Source organism: Pygocentrus nattereri, chromosome 25 (genome assembly GCF_015220715.1).
Source record: "Pygocentrus nattereri isolate fPygNat1 chromosome 25, fPygNat1.pri, whole genome shotgun sequence".
NCBI classification, from domain to species: Eukaryota; Metazoa; Chordata; class Actinopteri; order Characiformes; family Serrasalmidae; genus Pygocentrus; species Pygocentrus nattereri.
In genome coordinates this window covers 10,637,727-10,658,154 of record NC_051235.1, presented here as the reverse complement: position 1 = coordinate 10,658,154, position 20,428 = coordinate 10,637,727, and positions in this window count along the sequence as shown.

Below are 20,428 nucleotides of genomic sequence, written 5' to 3'. Positions count from 1 at the left end.
TCAGAGCCAGGCAGTAACCTAGCAGTGACACTGATGTATAAAAACCCCCTCAACAACATTTTGAGGTGTGCATAACACCATCTTAACTTGCATTTTTAGATGCAGAAATGGACTTTGTTTGACAAATTTTATCATTAAACATTAGTTTAAGTATTTCTGAGCCCATGCAGTGATCCATCACAGAAGCATGCCACGGTAAGTCAAAGTTTGTTTATATAGTGCTTTTACTACAGGTATTGCCACAAAGCAGCTTTACAGAAAAATCCAGGTCCAAGCCCCCATGAGCAAGCCAATGGCTGCAGTGGCAAGGAAAAACTCTCTAAGAGAAAGAGGAAAAAACATTGAGAGGAACCAAGACTCAAAAGGGGAACCCATCGGTCTGTGGTTGACACCGGATAGCAAACAGCATTAGTATAAAAATAACATACTACAAAATACAGGCAGAACAATGGTTAATTAGATAGTTTGAGTTTATGCAGCAGCAGCATCAGGAGGGTCAGTTCATGCAGCACAGACTCCAATAGGTCTAGTTATAACAGCCTAACTAAAAGGGAGAAAACAGAAAGGTAACAGAGACATGAGGGCTCCCTGAGATATCCATGCCCCTTTGCTCCACTGTCAGCAAACTTGAGTGAACATGTGAGAGCAATGGGGCAACAACACCAACACTCATAGTTTACTATAATACTCTGTCTGTGAACCCCCAGATCGGCACTTTTTATCTAACAAGGAAAACTAATTACCAAAGGCTTGACTAAACAAGTAAGTTTTAGCCTAGACTTAAAGACTGAGGCTGTGCTTGAGTCCCAAACACTGACTGGAAGATTATTCCAAAATTGAGTGGATTTGTATGAGAAGGCTCTGCCCTCTGATGCAACTTTAATTCTAGGCACTAGTAGTAAGCCAGCACCTTGTGATCTACATAGGCATGATGGTTCATAGTATGAGAAGTTCACTCAGGTACTGAGGGGCAAGTCTGTTTTATATGTCGGTAAAAGTTTTTTGTAATCAATGTGAAATTTAACTCTCAACCAGTGTAGGCTTGATAAAACTGGGCTGGTCAAATTTTCTAGTTATTGTAAGGACTCTGGCTGCAGTGTTCTGGACTAACTGAAGCTTGTTAAGGCTTTTGCCGGAACATCCAGAGGCATTACAGGGCATTACACTAATCTAGCCTTGAAGTAATAAATGTATGAACTAGCTGTACATCCTGTAGAGTCAATGCATTTTTTTAATTTAGCAATATTATGGAGATGCAGGAAAGCTATTCTAGTAGTATTTGTTATATATGCATCAAAGTTCAGATTGGGATCTATCGTGACACCAAGATTTTTTACAGATGAACCTGGTGCAACTCAGAAACTATCACGTTTATGTGATAAATTAGACAATTTATTCCTAGCAGTTTTTGGACCAAGAAACAGAACTTCTGTTTTATCTGAGTTAAGTAGGAGAAAGTTAATTGACATCCAGTCTTTTATACAGTCCTCAATTTTACTGAGTTGAATTTTATTGTCTGGTTTGCTTGATATAACTATATATCCTCAGCATAGCAGTGGCAATTGATGCCATGTTTACTGATAATGGTGACCAGTGGTACCATATATACTGTAAATAATATAGGTCATAAAACAGAGCCCTGTAGAACACCATACTTTGCAAGGACAGATGATTCACTGTTTACATTTACAAACTCATTGTAATCGGTGAGGTAAGAAAAGGACTATTCCTGTTATTCCTACAAGGTTTTCTAGTCAATCTAGTAATATAGAGTGGTCTATAGTTTCAAATGCCACACTAAGATCAAGGAGACCTAGTAAAGACACATTTCCTTGGTCAGAGAATAATAAAAGATCATTTGCAATTTTCACTAGTGCTGTCTCTGTACTATAATGTGGCCTAAAACCAGACCTACATTTTTCATGTAGATGATTCCTATAGGGGCAGTTGTGGGCTGGAGGTTAGGGATCTGGCCCTGTGACCGGAAGGTTGCTGGTTCGATCCCCAGGGCCAATAGTCCATGACTGAGGTTTCCTTGAGTAAGACACCTAACTCCTAACTGCTCCCCGGGCGCTGTGGATAGGGCTGCCCACCGCTCCGGGCAAGTGTGCTCACGGCCCCCTAGTGTGTGTGTGTTCACTAGTGTGTAAATGCAGAGGTGGAATTTCCCCAGTTGTGGGATCAAAAATGTATCACTTAACTTATGCAAATAGGAACTTAATTGTTTTACCACAACCTTTTCCAAGATCTTTGATATGAAGGGAAGATTCAAGATAAGTCTATAATTTGATAGTTTGCAGGGATAATTGTTAGCTTTCTTAATCAGAGGTCTAATTACTGCTAGTTTTTGGGATATAACCAGGGCTAAAAGAAGAGCTCATTATTGACAGAATAGGCTTTCTTATTTTCTGGCCCAAGTACTCCCGCCAGCCGGCCAGGTGCAGGTGTACTATGGTTTTGATGCACTGCTCTTCTGCCATGGAGACTCTCTTAGTGTGTTAGTGTCCTCTCGCGTTTTGGCACCAATGTAGTATGTCATGTGTTACCCTGGGGTCAAGGAAGATGCTGGAGGCAGAAGAAATGTTAGCAGCAACCATTACTTTAATTTTAGATTCAAAAACACAATACAAACTGTAACAAAACCAAACCTAAATTACCCACTTTTCAGTGGCTGATAGCTAGACTTTTCAGTTCTTTTTTCCACACTAAGATTTTCAGCTCATCACTCTGTCATCGCTGCTACTGCTGCTGCTGCTCGTCTCTTTTTCTCTCCCTATTCCCTCATTGCTCTTTTTAAAAGGTGCTCACACTGCCACCCAGATCAGTGTGAGATGGCATCAGAGCAGAGAGGGAAGGAGAGCTTGTTGTTCCGCCTCCTCGTCACCACCCCCACTCAGCAGCTTGGCTGTCTGGGTTGAAAATGAGATGTAGTGAAGCAGCCTCGCTGCAGAACAGGGGCGGGGCCTGAGCAGCATAGTTTGGGACTCACAACCTGCCTTTATGCCTCTTGTGGCCGGCATTGTCGTCTTCCTCCCCCGCCGTCACAGGTCTTTGTCCTCATTCAAGCCCTGCCTTCCTGTTGACTCTCGCAGCCATCACTAAATACAAGCACAAGACATAGTCTACAAATGTCTCTACTTTTCTTCTTTGCTATATTTTTACCTAAAGGTAAAATATTTGTTTCCATTGCTCATTGGAACTGGTTCAAAATGTTAAAGATTATCAAGCTGACTGATTCAGAATCAGATTTAACACCATGCAATATAGCAGTTCCTGCCACCACAAACCTAGAACATTCTAGGCACCTCCAGCGTCGAAAAGATGAAGAGCTAGCTTTTCACTTCTACAGATTAATCAACAAAACTATGAAGGTAAGAAAGTGATATTTAGTCCAATTTCACTGTAATTGCTTAGTACAATTTAACATCACTACTTGAAAAACCAGCATATGTTGCATTTGGATGCTGATGTGCTGGTCAGCAGCAATGGAATTTGATATGTTGATCACCACCAAAACCAACATATGTTCTGTTTTGATGCTGGTATGCTTGACCAGGATAAGGGATAAGATATTAGTTCAAATGACCAATGACTAAGCCTGTAAGCAGGTAAACCTTAACAAACTCTAAAACAGCCAGTTAGCCATGTGGCTAAGTAAACCATTTTCAGCCAGCTGAAAGATTTGTTTGTTTATAGTTTTTATTTATACAAACTATACAATGAAATTATAGACTCTAAGCCATTTAGTCCACTTTGCAAAATGACATTCAAAAGTTCTTACATTTGATATGCTGATGTTACTAAAGTACTAAAGTACTAAAGTAGTGTTACTACATTGCTCTTTAAAGTTGATTTAATAACATTTTCTTTCTTTTTTGTAACATCATATATACATTATATCAAATTGAATGTAATTAGTAAATGAATTGACAGTATGAAAGCAAACTTGGCATTCTATATTTCATCATGTTGTGATAGAAAAGTGATCCCTTTTGTCAATTACAAAGTGTGAAAGTGTTGGAGCCATTGAAAATATGTATAGATGATACCCAAACAGCATAATGATAGTTAGCTAGGTTGGTTAATGTTGATAACATTCCTATGTAGTGTTTAATGTAATGTAATGTAATATTTATTTATTTATTACAATATTTTTTATTTTAAAAAGGAAGAAAAAATAATTTGGTAGACTAGCTAAAAGCCATTGCTAACAGTGTCTATTATCCATTAGCTGGCTAACATAAAGCAGCTTTTTGTACTTTAAAAAGCTAATGCTACAGGCAATAAACCATCAACGATGTAATTTATCCTGCATCAGCCTGGAACAAATAGCTAATGTTAGCTGCCATGTTATGCCAGAAACACTATATATCCAGATAGGATCGTGGAGCAGTTGGGAGAGCAGAGAATCTCAGATGACTCTGTCCCCTGCACTTTCCTCCAGCTCATTCCTGGGGACACCCAGCCACTCCCAGGCCAACTTGGAAATATAATCCCTCCAGCGGGTCCTAAGATTCAAGATTCAAGATTTTTATTGTCATGTGCACAGCAGAACAGGCAGTTGCACTGTACAATGAAATTCTTACTTTGCTGTTCTTCCATTCACCATATATACTCTTAAGAGAATAAAAAAAAGAAAATATAAGAATAACTCTAAGAAACAGTAGTAAAAAGAAGAGGTAGTTAGTGAGGTGTTCACCAGCCTGATGGCCTGTGAATAGAAACTGTTGGTCAGTCTAGTTGTCCTGGACTTTACACTCCTATAACATCTGCCTGAAGGTAGGAGTGTGAAGAGTCTGTACTGGGGGTGTGTACTGTCCCTGATGATGTTTTCTGCCCTTCAGATGACCCTGGTGTGATAAATGTCCTGTAGTGAGAGGAAACTGCTCCTGAGATGGACTGGGCAGTTTTGATTACACACTGGATAGCCTTCCTCTCCTGAGCAGTGCAGTTTCCATACCAGACCGTGATGGAGCTGGTAAGAACACTCTCGATCGCACTCCTGTAGAAGGTGCTGAGAATTTTGGCTGGCATGCCAAATTTCCTCAGCCTTCTCAGAAAGTACAGTCACTGCTGGGACTTCCTGATGATGAGGTGTGTATTGTGAGAGCAGGTGAGATCCTCACTAATGTGGATGCCGAGGAATTTGAAGGTTTTCACCCTCTCCACCTCTGTCTCACCAACATACAGTGGTTTGTGTAGCTCCCGCTTCCTCCTTGGATCAACAATTATTTCCTTGGTCTTGTCTGCATTCAAGGAGAGATTGTTGTTATGACAACCAGGCCACCAGCTCAGCCACATCCTTCCTGTATGCTGTCTAGTCCCCACCAGTGATCAGTCCAAGAACTGTAGTATCATCAGCAAACTTGATGATGCTGGTGTTGTTCTGGGAGGACACGCAGTCATTCGTGAAGAGTGTGTACAGAAGGGGGCTCAGCACACAGCCCTGGGGGACCCCTGTGCTGACTGTTCTTGTGCTGGATGTGCGGCTGCTGACTCTGACTGACTGGGGTCTATCTGATAGAAAGCTCAGCACCCAGTTGCAGAGGGCAGGTGTCAGTCCGAGGGTGAGGAGCTTTTCTGAGAGTTTGTATGGGATGACCGTGTTAAATGCTGAGCTGTAGTTAATGAAGAGCATTCTGACATACATGTCCTTTCCCTCCATGTGTGTGAGGGCTGTGTGAAGGGCTGTGTTCACTGCGTCGTCTGTGGATCTGTTCTGTCGGTATGCAAACTGAAGAGGATCTATAGTGTTTGGTATGGTCTCTTGGATGTGAGTCATGACTATTCTCTCGAAGCACTTAATCACGATTGGAGTGCAACAGGGCGACAGTCATTTAGGCTGGTCATAATGCTTTTCTTTGGGAGGGGTACGATGGTGTCTTGACTTGAAGCAGGATGGCACAAAAGCCTGCGCAAGGGACAGATTGAATATGTCGACAAACACATCAGCCAGTTCTGATGAGCAAACCCTGAGTGCACGCCCGGGGATGTTGTCTTGGCCGGCTGCTCTCCGTGGGTTTATTCTCCTCAAGGTCCTGCACACATCACTGATGTCACAGTGAGTGATGTGTTTCATGTGGCCATAGTGTCTCTTGGTCGGCCAGGGTTGAGGACCTCGAAGCAAGCATAAAACTCATTTAGCTCATCAGGTAGTGTGGTGTTTGTAACCGCCCTGCTCGTCTGCTGGTAGTGGGTGATGTGCTGTAGTCCTTGCCACATGCGGCGGGAGTCCGTGGTGGTGTAGTATCCCTCCAGCTTCAGTCTGCACTGTCTCTTGGCCTCTTTGATAGATCTACGCAGGTCATATCTGGACCTTTCTTCAGCATTGCCTGAGAGAAATGCAGCATGGCGGGCACGTAGCATGTACTGAACTTCACCGTATAACCAGGGTATCTGGTTGGGGTATTTTCTGCAGCGCCTTGTAGGGACAACGCTTTCAACGCAGCTGCTGATGTAGCCCATTACCCCAGAAGCATAGTCCTCTAGATCAACAGTACAGTCTTCATTCATAGCAGCTGTTCTGAACACATCCCAGTCTGTACTGTCAAAGCAGTCCTGAAGCACTAAGTCAGTTTCTTCATTTCATAGTTAGTTTTACTCACTGGAAGTGCTTGCTTGAGGAGTTGTCTGTATGCTGGGTAGAGGAACACGGAGATGTGGTCGGAGGGTCCGAAGTGTGGCTGAGGCACGGCCCTGTAGGCCCCCTCACATTGCTGTAAACTTGTTACTCTCCCTCGTCGGAAAGCTCACATGCTGATGATACGTGGGGAGGACAGTCCTCAGATTGCAGTGATTGAAATCGCCGGCCACAATGAACGCGGCATCCGGGTGCACGGTCTCTTGTTTACTGATGGCGTCATGCAGCAGCCCTAGCGCTGTGGCAGAGTTCGCACGTGGCGGGATGTAAGCAGCCAGAATGTGCACAGAGCTGAACTCTCTAGGCAGATAAAAGGCTCTGCACTTCACCAACAGCAGTCAGATGAACAATGTTTTTCAACAGTCTTTACGTCCGTACATCACCTGTTGTTCACATAGATGCAGACACCGCCGCCTTTGTTCTTCCCTGATGCTGCCGTGCAGTCCCCGCGGTGGACGGAGTGCGTTTCCAGCTGGATCGCCGAGTCTGACGTGCTGTCCGAGAGCCAGGTCTCTGTGAGGATAAGAGCACAGCACTCTCTGATCTCACGCTGAGTTGTTATTCTGGTCCTCAGCTCATCCAGCTTGTCTTCGAGGGAGCGAACATTAACTAGCAGCAGGCTAGGTAGCGGTGGTCATGTAGCCCAAGCCTTTAGCCTAGCATGTAGTCCACCTCTCTTGCCCCGCTTCCGCTTTGGCCGCTCTGTTCGTCGGCTGCGCCGCTCACCCGAGGCCGGTGCTGCTGGGCCTTGCTGGCTGGTGCCGGTGGAGTGCAAGCGTAAAAGAAAGTTGAAGTTTGAGAGGCTAAAGGTAAGTTCATGATGAACTTTACCGATCTCCAGCAGTGCCTCTTTACTGTAACTAACTGTACCGTAGATGTTCTAAATTAATACTAAAGTTAAAATAAGTAATAAATAGCGTCGGTTGCAGGAGGAGCATGCAAAGATGTCTGTCACGGTGGGCGCCATCTTGAGATGACCCCGGGGTCTCGTATCAGTAGGTCATGCCTGGTACATCCCCACTGCGTGGCGTCCAGGGGCATCCAGATCAGATGCCCGAACCACCCCAGCTGGCTCCTCTCAATGTGGAGGAGTTGCAGCTTTACTCTGAGCTCCTCCTGGGTGACCAAGCTCCTTACCCTATCAAGAAGAGTGTAGCGTGCCACCCTGTGAAGAAAGCTTATTTCCGCTGCTTGTATTCACAGTCTCATTCTTTTGGTTATTACTCACAGCTTGTGACCATAGGGATGTAGACTGACAGGTAAACAGGTAGCTTTACCCTATGGCTCAGCTCCCTCTTCACCACTACAGTCCGATACAGTGACATGCCTGTCCCAGCCTGTGGCCAATCTCGAAATTATGTGCAATTTCGAAATTTTGTCAGGAAAAAAGTGAATTAAGCTGTGTTTCCATCCACTACAGTTTTGCAAAAAATGTTTTAATGATGTAGGTTACTATGATTTGGGTCTGCATTGAACAAGCAGGAGCAATTTAACTTGATTTTTGCTTAAAAGTATAATTACTTTACTGCCATTTACCATATTTTCATGTCCATGTTGTTTGCAGCTCAGAGATGCCAGGCAGGATGAGCAATGGCCCACCTATGAGGACTGAAACTGTCCACCCATCTAGGAGTGCAAATGCACCAGACAATACTGGAAGCACACAGTGCAGAGCCATTTTTGGATAAGGCATTTCAGTGTGTCAAAAGCAACCTTTGGAAAACTATGAGCCACGATTGGAACATCTGTAGGGCCAGTTGTTTCCAGTCACCAGCCACTCGTACCAGATAATTGCCATTGGGTTATACAACCTTACAGATTTACAGCTTGAGACATCATCGTTTATTCACTATTTTCTATCACGTTTTTTTGCATTTCAGCTTTAGCAATATTCTAACATTTCCACTTCAACTCCTTTTGTGATATTTTAATATTAAATGACCCTTATTAGTCCCACAAAGGGAGAAATTTGACCTCTGCATTTAACCCATCCATGAAGTAAAACACCACATACACTAGGGGTCAGTGAGCACACTTGCCCAGAGCGGTGGGCAGCCCTATCCACAGCACCCGGGGAGCAGTTGGGGGTTAGGTGTCTTGCTCAAGGACACCTCAGTCATGTATTGTCAGCACCTTCTGGTCACAGGGCCGGTTCCCTAACATCAATTTGCCACCAATTTCAGGCTATTAAATTCGGCTTGTTTAGATCTCTCGTGACACTTCACGATGCAGAGATGGCCCACATGCAGTTTCTCCAGTATCTCATGTTGCAGTGTTTTGGGTATGACCAGTCTTTTATTTCTGAGTAGCAAGGCCTTTTTCCACAGTTAACTCGCGCATGAAGGGTGCATATTGGGGCATCTCCGATCCAGTGCAAACTTGTCAGGCCAACCTTGGTCACAGTATTTCTTTACCTGTCTCAGTATTTCGTCTCTGTCTTGATGTTCTTTTATTTCCTGCAGCCTTTTCTCTGTGGTAGGCAAGCTATCCATCACCATGCTGACGAGAAGTTCAACTCTCAAGTTGTCTCAATGTCTCAAGTTTGGTGTCTTTCGTATCTTTCTGAAGTGCTCTCGACAAGACGTCTGCCATGGCCATGTTTTTCCCAGGTACATGAAAGATTGCGTATCTGTATCGCATCAGCCTCATGCATAGTCTTTGTATTCTTGGAGGTAGTTCGTTTAAGTCTTTTGACCCTAACAGGGGAACAAGTGGCTTGTGATCGGTTTCAATATGGAAGTCTATGCCTACCAGGAAGTCGGAGAAGCGTTCACATGCCCATGTTGTAGCTAGCGCCTCCTTTTCGATCTGGGCATATCTTCTTTCTGTGTCGCTTAGGGCGCGTGAAGTGTACACCACTGGCTTTAGCATGTCATCCTCCTACTGCTGTAGTATGACTGCTCCCAGTGCATAGGATGATGAATCTGCAGACACGACTGTATGCACTTGTGTGTTGTACAGTGCCATAACAGGTGTGGTGCTCAACTCACTTTTAATGCTGTCAAAAGCCTGTTGCTGGGCATGTCCCCATGTCCATGCGTTTCTCTCCTGCAGAAGATCTCGCAGTGGCTGTGTCTTCACAGCTAACTGAGGTATGTATTTCCCAAGGTGATTTGTCATACCTAGGAAACGTCTCACCCCACTGATATCTTTTGGCTCCTCCATGGCAGTCACAGCTTTAACCTTGTTTGGATCTGCTCGTACCCCCTCAGCGTCAATGATTTGGCCTAGGAATTTAACTGAGTCCCTGGAAATCTCACATTTTCTGCCTTTAAGGTGACCCCATTCTCCTCAAGTCTCTTCAGCACCTTCCACAGGCATTCATCATGGCATTCCTGTGTCTCTCCATACACAAGAACATCATCCATCTGAATGGTTTTGTTTTTAAATTGCATGCACGGTCTGTCCTAGTTTTTCAGGTATGATTTCTGGTAGAACCAGACACTGTCTATGTTTGCACCATTTTCAGCTTTGAAGTTCGATTTCATGAGCTCCTGCTGTTTCTTTACTTGCTTGCTTTGCCGAGCACGTCATTGCTCTTTCTAGCATTAGCTCTGCATCTATCTGAAGTTGCTCTGATAGCTTTTTGTCATGCAGCCCCACAACAAGCCTGTCCCGTATCATCTCATCTTGTAAGGTGCCATAGCCACAGTGTTCTGCCAAACAATAAAGTGCAGTGATAAACCTATCTACTGTCTCTCCGCTTTCTTGGTGTCTTTGGTTGAACTTTGCACGCTCGAATATCACATTCCTTCTCACTACGAAGTGTCGCTCAAGACGGTTAATTACCACATCATAACCTTCCTGCTCTTCCTCTGTTAAAGCCAGGCACGTCATGACATCCTCTATGGCCTCTCCCATAGTGTAAATCAAGGTATTTACCTGGTTTTCCTCTGACTGTTCATCGAGTCATGATGCTATCCTGTATCTTTCGAACCTTTTCCTCCAGTTTGGCCCTTCCTCTGGCTTTGTGACGGGGGATCTGTAGCCGCTCCATGATCGCTCCTCTCCTCCACAGCTAGGCTAGTCCGTTCTTCTCAGGCTAGTTTGCATGCTGCTCCCGCGCTGCTTTCTCCTCACAATCTATTTTTTTTTGTTTGTTTTTAGAGTTGACTGAATTGTCACTGTCCATCTCTAACACACTTCTGACACCATGTTATGTTACCTGATGCAGACTGATGGTAAGTGGAACAGAAGCAGACTACACATTAAGTAGGTATAAGTATATATAAGTAGGTATAATAAGTAACTTGGAGCTTTACTGAAGCGTGTCCGTACCTCCCTACAAGTAACAATCCTCATTCCCTTCTCTAACCTCCAGGGGGCAGTAACAACTATCCTATCGGTTACTTCCTAACACAACAGTAGCTAACGTCATATGCACATGACAGGCAACTACACATAAACTCTCTGGGTAATGTGAGAGAAAGCCTTATTGACTGTTACTGAATTGTACAAATCAGTATAATGTCACCCTTTACATTTCGTCACTGTCCAAAGAAAAACAGGTATCTCCAAAATAGTAACTTTACAGGAGAGGGCAAAAACACTCTTTTGATTTCAAGTTCATGTAAAGAGTTTTTATTCCATGTGATCTTGGAGCATTTCTATTTGTCCGTTCATCACAAAATTTTCACATGACATACATGACAGCTGGTGTGTTAAAATGATGTAGAAAAATAAAAATCAACAAAAATGGAGATACATGATTTTCTTTGAACAGTGACGATTTAAATAAAACAAAATAAACATGGGGGAATACTTTTTCCCCTTCTGAGTAACATGTTATTGCAAAAAATTATGAGCCACTGCTGGCTGCTGCAGTTGACAGACAACAGTAGATAAAATCACAAGACTGCAAGCATGAAAGAAAGACTGTCTTACTGCTGCTGAATTGTGAACATCAACACTGTTGCAGCATGACTGCATTGTCTTCCTAGGATAAAAGGGCACTCATGGACTGTAACCAAGTGGCTTGAGCAGACTGCTTTTTGCACTGACTTTCAGAAATATAAATTCACCCTCTGTGTGTCATAGTACATGCTGACTGTAGGTACTGATACACTTCTGTACTTTTATAGTTTCCCATTGCCAAACCATTTTGTGTCAGTTGCTTAAACCACGGAACTGAGGCCTCTAGACTATGCCTAACATGTGAGCCTGGTGGAAGAGCCGTAGTGCAGAGCTCTTTTTCTCTATTGGCTCAGGTGCTCACAAGTAGAGGTCTGCACTACTGCGGATTCCGCGGGACCTGACACAATATCTTGCAATTTGGGACTAATTTTCAGTGTTGCTTGTCAAAAATCAGAGCAGAGGCAGAGACAGAGGCAGAAGCATGCTTGAAGATAAATCTCGCAAATCCATGAATAGCTGTTGTTTATTCAATAGTGATGATGTGAAGATGATGAAGGAATCTCCGCTGACACTGTCTTGCTTGCATATAATGAAGTTTATTGCAAGGAAATACAGCATCAAATCAGACATCATGGTTTGTCTGAGAGAGGTTTCATAGTCAATATGAATCCCTCTGAATACCAGCTGTAACTTCCTGTCTTATATAGGGTAGTTAACTTAAACACAAAGTCAGCTTTAGGTTGTTTTTGTGACCTTTAGAACAGGAGCCCTATTGACTTGTTTTTATGAAACTGAAGGAACCCTCTGAACCCTCTGAAATCCCTTTTTTTTTGTAAATGCTCGGCTACATTGAACATGAGTTAAACATTTGCCGCTTGATCTAACAGGCTATTGCCTAATCACAAGTCAGAAATTACATTTCTATTGAGTAGAATGACTGATGTGACCAGCGGTGGTGCCTGTGGCAGGAAAAAACATACTGTTTCAAAAATAAAGCGGATGGCTGACTAAACGCAATTAGGCCACTGACTAAAACTGCTTTTTATGTCATGCTAAGAACATGTCTTTATAAATCTACTCAGAGGTTTGTAGTAACTAGTTATATTTACTAAAGTACATGTACTTCACAATGGATTTTTACTCTCCTGACTATTTTTCAAATCATGTTACTTTTATTTAAACTAAAATTAGTAAAGGAATTTTTTTACTCTGTTACATTTTAGTCATTTATATTTAAATATATTTCCATATTTTGTATGCTCAGTTTGTTTTGATTGTGAATGATATTTGTACTGCTTTGTGGTAGGTTACACCTCAGACTTTGACATTTCTGTATTTTAGACAAAAAGAATCCCAAAAACAGAAGAACAGAGTCACACAATTTTCAGTTCCTGTGCTGATAAATGCTGGATGCAGTAATAGTTCCACTCCTCTACTTAAGCAGATTTTCATCCTGCTTCTTTTGTATTTCTACTCAAGCTGTTTTGAGGAAGATACTTTTACTTGTGTAATTGTGACTTGTGACCAGTCCACACCAACGGAAAAGCATCTCCCCACAGAAATGTAGATTCTAACTTGCTCTGCTGCTCAGTTTTACTATGTTTGTCCATGCTGGTCAGTGCCTCATGGCATCAGCGGAGGTTTTTATGTGTACGAACTGAACTCAAAAACAGGTGGAGCGTTGCCACAGTACTATGAAAAGTGGTTTGGCAAATGCCCGCTCGGCACTGTGGCCTTGGACGTGAATGTTTGCCTTTCTGGAAAAAGTAATGTCCGTATAACTGTCTCGCCATGCAGAGGCAGCATGTGTGAATTGGGTTGAGCCTTCAGTCCGAGAGCCACAGCTGCCTAGCAAAACACCAACAATAACTGCTCTGTTGTTTAATTCCTTTGTCTTTACTGAGAATAAATAGCGTTTGCTGAATTTCCTTCACAGTAAGCCTGTTGAGCACTACTGCCGAGATATTTCATATTATTTCAGCCGAGAATTATGTGTTTGTGAATAGACTGTGTCAGATATTAGATTTGCACGGGTGGTGGAATGGGACAAATCATTTCAGTTGCAGGTAGAAGCGGAGAAAATAATGACCTGATGATTGGCGCTATCTAATAGGGGACAGTGAGGCAGGTCATCTCTCACCAAACAAAGTTTGTACATGGTAACTACAAGGAGCACACCAACTGCTCCACAAAAATGCAACTATGAACATTTAAATATCTCTCCTTCTGCAATGGATTACTCTTGTGAGTGCATGGCCCACAGGATACACTACTAAACTAATGAAGGACTTCTCATGTTGGGGTACTAGTTTTGACATACTACTTTGTATGGTTGTATGTGGTCTTGGACTCAACATCAAGTAGTTAGGAGCAGAACTCCTTTTCACCATATTCAGTGGAATATGTATGCAGCTTGGTTTACATTATATTTCACTGTACATGTATAATCTTTACACCAGCACCCCAATGTCATCCCTGTTTGTTTGCATATGCGCTTATGAACAGACAGAAAAATAGACCGAGTGACATTACTAAAACCGGTGACTGTCTCACTTAGAGTAAGACTTACATCAGTTAGGAAAGAGGCCCAGAGTATTCTGTAATAACTTTTGCTAGGATGAAGAAATCTGAATGAAGCAATGTGCAATGTGCTCATTGCACTTCCAACATTGCATGGAATGCATTTGATTACCCATACATCAAGGTAGGTGACATATTTTTTTTGGTTCAGATTGCTTTATCCTAACAGGAGTTACACCAGAATATTTGGGGCCTCTTTCGAGTGAATCTCCCTGTACATTTCAAATCAACAAGCTCTTATATTTTTAATGTGTTGAACATATTTCAAATATTTAAACTTAACAATACCCCAGTATGGTTTCTCTTTACCCAGTGGTAGCTGAACTTATGATTGACCTGATTTATTTCTTGGAAAATCATGGCCTAATTCACAATAAGAATGAGCTTTTGTGGTAAAGGGTGTTTACAAGGTCAAATCATCTTAATCTGATGCTTGGAGAACCTCTTCCTAGAGTGGCTATGTGTGTAATTGAGAGAATGACTCAATAGCAGACATGGCATGGTAGAGAAGTTGAAGAAATGCCCACACAGTAACACCCCATCGACTTCCCCCATTCCTAAGGTGAATCTACCAACGTGTTGCTTTCTCTTTACTTCAGTCACATATGCCTGAAGGATACATAATCCATTTTGATGAAGTAGAGGTTCACATTTTCATTGCTTCCTTGTCTCTCACACAACATTATTATAGATGCTGATTATGTTTTGTTAACATGCTTAAAAACACAGTTTATCTTGCTGCTTGAATATGCAGCACTTGCATCCAAATGTTTTTGATATTTTGATTTAGTGTAGAGGATTGTACAGGCACTCAGCTCAAAAGCAATGATCCAGAGCACATATAAATTACAATAATTAGCTGTAGTTTGCACTTTAAGCACTGCTTTCAGTGCTTGACAATTACCCCAGCATCTGGGAAGGCATGTGTCCCAAACAGTGGTTACTCTTTACTCACAATTAAGGTTATATAGGACTTCAGTTCACACATTACAAACAGAATATTACTTGCTGAACTATCACCCCTCCAATCCACCTCCCCCCCACGTTCTGTTTTCTATGACTTTCAAAGTTTCCTCAAGGCAGTTATGTATTATTCCACTTTGTTTTTGCATTGCAAGTGCAGCATGGCCTGTGATGGTGACTTCTGTGGTTGAGGTGAAAAAACAGTGATGTTTCTGTGGTAATAGAGAGACTTTTTTGTGAAGTTTTTCCCCCATTTTGAATATGTTGGCAACAGCAGGGTAACACTAGAGTTATTACAGTGATTTTCTTACCATTTAAATGAAAGCTGTGCTAGTGATTTACCATTGGCACAATTAGGAAGAGACCTTTCATAGGCAGCATGCTGAGTATAGAAATGCACAAATAACTAAAAAAGAAAACAATTGTTATGCCTTCTGTAGTGGAGACTGATGCCCCTCACTCCATCCAGCACTCCAACTCCCAGAATCCAGGTAACATGACCAAGAACTCTCAGCAACCTATCACTGTTCGAGCTCACCTGATTATTCATTTCTGACACCTGTTTTAAGGAGTATATATGTTTGTTTGCGCAAGTCGTATCATTGCAAAGTATTGTTTCAGTTCCTGTGCATTACCAAGCCTTGTCTTTTTGTGCACAACTTTTGCCTTATCCCTTTGTATTCTGTTCTCGTGTGTACCAACCCTTGCCTGATTTGTACTTTGATTTTGGATTCTCCCTTTATTAAACACTTTTTACTTTAGCCTGCTCTGCGCGCATCTGACTATTCCCAAGTTGTCATAACAATCCAAATGAATAAATTATGAATTATTGAAATCATTACTTATTTGGGCATCTGAAACTTTTTTACGTCGTTTATTAGAGGGTAAGCAGTTATTATGCTCCATTTGCTCTGTTAAATAATTAATCATTATTATCATGATTCCTTCAGATTGATGAAAAGATCCTCTGCCCTAATTCTCATTCATGAAAGTTAACCATAGATAATCCTGAGGCGTTGATGCAGAATTAGATTGGCCTATTTTCTTTTTTTCAATAGGTTATCAAAAATGTTTAATCTTTTCCCCACCCTCCACCCTCCTGTCCGTGCCTCTTGCTTTCTTCTGCCCTGTTTTTTCTCTCATCTTTCATTCTTTTCATCACCTTCATGCATCAGCTTTTGTCCATTGGGGAGTTTTAATTAAATGCACAGTATTTTACAGGCTTAAAGGATAAATCCTGCACAACCATAACAATTTCATGAGCCTAGACCAATGCTGATTTAATCCCACTGGAACAAAGAGAAGGAGTAGATTAGAAGTGAAGGTGTTGGAAAGAGTCAAGTCAAAATCAAGTAAAATGTTGCAGGTGAGCTCAGTGGTCTACTCTTCATATCAGGTGGTCTTGTGGAGACCCTCATTAAACTTTAATATGTTTTAGGGATTCTTAGAATTATGGAGATTTCCAACTTGATGAGATCAAGTCAGGTATTCACTGGTATGGTGTTTATTAAGGTTAAAGGTGGCACTAAATATAAGTAGAATGCTCCAGAGTACTTCATTTTATGGCTTTGGAGGAGAAGAAATCTAAACACATCACTTTTAGTGATGTTACTTCCGTTGGTGGTGTCACATGAAAAAAAGAAATGTGAAGATTTTCACTAAAGTGTGTTCTCTATCCTTGACTCAAAAAAGGCACTCTTGTGACTGGATCCTTTCTTGCTTTGATCTGTAGTCGGTTGATATGTCCCGGCCAGTAGTGACGTAGGAAACTAATTTATGCAGTGTCTCATTTCCATGGCTTTGATTATTCCTTTTCTGTGTGCGCCGGAGTGCTTGCAATTATTCCACATCCACAGAATAGGGTGCCATAATAATAGTTTGGATAACTTTGTACTAATTATGTGACCCTGGATGCAGCACAGCAGGATCTGAAGACATGTGCTCAGCTGGAGGTGGAAGGAAAGCCTGTATTAGCTGCTGACAACCTGCTATTAGTCTAGCTCAGTCTCTGATTAGAATAGGCATCATCTACTCCAATTCCTCCATTCTCTCTCTCTCTCTTTTTTTCTTATTTATGTTTACTTTCATTTTGCCCAGTGGTCTAATATCATGTTGGTGCCCACCCAACTACATCAGTTCCACCAGCAACCAGGAGGATTGTCATTACATAGATCAGAGACAGCATCCAACTTGAAGTAGGTTTCAGGGGTATGTTTACAAAAATGAAATGATCCCATTAGCTAATTTCAGAGATGGGAATGCTTTATGATTTATTGATTTGAACACATTCTATTTGATGAATGTAACAACAGCATTAAATTGAATTGTTAATCACAGCAGTCTTAACTACAAGAAGGCTCTTGTATTCTATTAGTCTAACTCAACATGGAAAGTTTTTGCAGTTGCCAATGGAGTTGAATTAACATAACCAAAACCTCTGTGCCAGTCACTTAATAGAATACATTCATTAGTGATAATTGTTGTCATATTAACTGAGTGTCTAAGAGAATTGCACTTCACTGATAAATGGCAGTAAGAAAGAGATTTGCAAACTGAGAAATTGAGTATTGTAAGGGGGAGCGAGGAGGCGGACGCATACGCTGAGATAAGCGAGATTTATTACGGGCAAATCCAGGGTCGTGGTCAATACAGTCCAGGGTCAATGAGCCGACACGTACAGAGTTAGGGTAAGACATAACAAAGACTAGAACCAACACAAACAACGACGACCAGGTACAGAGATACAAGGATTCAAAGATACAAAGACTGGCAAACACAAGGGGCAAACACAGGGCTTAAATACACGTAACAATGAGGGACAGGTGAAAACAATCAGGGGCGGAGTTACAAAACCAAAACAAGAGCACATGGACAGGACTGGGAGGAGCCAACCGTGACAGTACCCCCCCCCAAAGGCACGCACACCGGGCGTGCCACACAGAACAAAACAAACCAATCCATGAAGAAAGCGAAACCCAGAAAAAAGACAAAACCAAACTAGACAACAGGCACCAACACCGAAGCCAGAGCAGAACCAGAAACGGGCACAGAGGCAGAAGCAGAAACGGGCACAGAGGCAGAACAAGAAACCGACACAGACGCAGAACCACAAGAGGCAGAAACAGGCACAGAGGAAGAACTACAAGAAACAGGAACAGACACAGATGGAGACACACCAGACACAGGAACAGACGAAACAGAACGAGGACAAAAAAAAAAAAAAAAAAAAAAAAAAAAAAAAAAAAAAAAAAAAAAAAAAAAGGAGGGAGGACGAGGAGGCACAACACAAAACGACGCCGAACGAGAGACGACCGGAGACACAGGACGAGGAAAACAAGAACGAACAACAGACCACGCAAAAGACAGGGGAACAGGCACCAGGACAGACACAGGAACGGACACGGGCACGGAAACAGAAACAGGAACAGAAACAAAAGGAGACACAGGAACGGGAACCACAACAGGAACGGGAACCGAGACAGACACAACAGTAGGGAACAGGACAAAACCAGGGACTGAACAGGGCAGAAACAAGGGAACGGAAACAGACACAGAAGGACCACGGGGAACAGAGACAGAAACGGAAGGCCCAGGGGGAACAGACACAGACGAGGGCGGGATGGGTGGGAACAAAGGGGATGTAATGTCCACGGAGGCAGGCGGGCCTGCTACGACGTCCACGGAGGCAGGCGGGCCTGCTACGACGTCCACGGAGGCAGGCGGGCCTGCTACGACGTCCACGGAGGCAGGCGGGCCTGCTACGACGTCCGCGGCGGCTGGCGGCGGGTCCGGAGGCGCGGCGACTGGCGGCGGGTCCGGAGGCGCGGCGACTGGCGGCGGGTCCGGAGGCGCGGCGACTGGCGGCGGGTCCGGAGGCGCGGCGACTGGCGGCGGGTCCGGAGGCGCGGCGACTGGCGGCGGGTCCGGAGGCGCGGCGACTGGCGGCGGGTCCGGAGGCGCGGCGACTGGCGGCGGGTCCGGGGGATCAGAAGTGCCGCGGGGTGCGGCCGGGGGATCAGAAGTGCCGCGGGGTGCGGCCGGGGGATCAGAAGTGCCGCGGGGTGCGGCCACGGGATCGGGCTTTCGGGCTGGGGACCTCTGCTCCAACCTGGAGGAACACACAGATACTGGACCCACTCGGCCGTTCCCAAAGCTCACTCGAGCGATTGGCAGCTCGCAGTGACGCTTGCGAACGAGCCGAGTACCAAAAAAACGGGTCATCGGAATGCTCCTTCTGTCTGACACCGTCTTGCACTGCAGGTCGCTCCTCCCTGCAGTGGCGCTCAAGACGGGCAGACCCAAGGCGCTTACCTGAGCTCTCGCCTCCCGGACACAAGGCGGGAAGGTCCTCCGCTTTCTTGCGGGACCGACGAGACGCTCGTGTTCCCTCAGCGCCAGGGGATTTGCTGTCTCCGGCTTGGTGGCGTTGGGACACGGCGAACTCGGGCTGCTTAGAAACAGCCGGAGTTTCGTCCCAACGGAACAACCACATGCCGGAGTCTCGCTTACCTGCTGCGTCCTGTGGTGGCCAGTCTTTCTGTAAGGGGGAGCGAGGAGGCGGACGCATACGCTGAGATAAGCGAGATTTATTACGGGCAAATCCAGGGTCGTGGTCAATACAGTCCAGGGTCAATGAGCCGACACGTACAGAGTTAGGGTAAGACATAACAAAGACTAGAACCAACACAAACAACGACGACCAGGTACAGAGATACAAGGATTCAAAGATACAAAGACTGGCAAACACAAGGGGCAAACACAGGGCTTAAATACACGTAACAATGAGGGACAGGTGAAAACAATCAGGGGCGGAGTTACAAAACCAAAACAAGAGCACATGGACAGGACTGGGAGGAGCCAACCGTGACAAGTATGTATATTTTTCTGTTTTCAGAGTTGTCCTAAATGTAAGTTGTCAGAAATGTGTTAAACCTGATATACATTTTTATTTGGAAATCAAATAATAAAGGGAGTATATTGTAAATTGGCAACAAAAGACTTAAGCTTCATAGGCATATGAAGCTTAAGTCTTTTGTTGCCAATTTGTAGTATGCAAGTGAAGTGGAGAATTACAATGTATTATTATTATTATTTTTTTTTTTTTTTAAACCTGTCATGTCTGGCCATTTTTGCAATCGGAATGGTAAAAAAAAAAAAAAAAAAAAAAGATAATAATAATAATAAAAAATCATAATAATGATAATTAAATAAGTAAATAAATAAATAGAAAATAAATAAATAAATAAAAGAAAGAGAAAAAACAAATAAAATAAGTAAATATACAGACAACAAAATAAAAATAAAAATAAATAGATAAATAAGTAAGTAAATAAAAAAAAGAGAAGGGAAAAAAAACAATTATATAGATATACATACATATACATATTCACA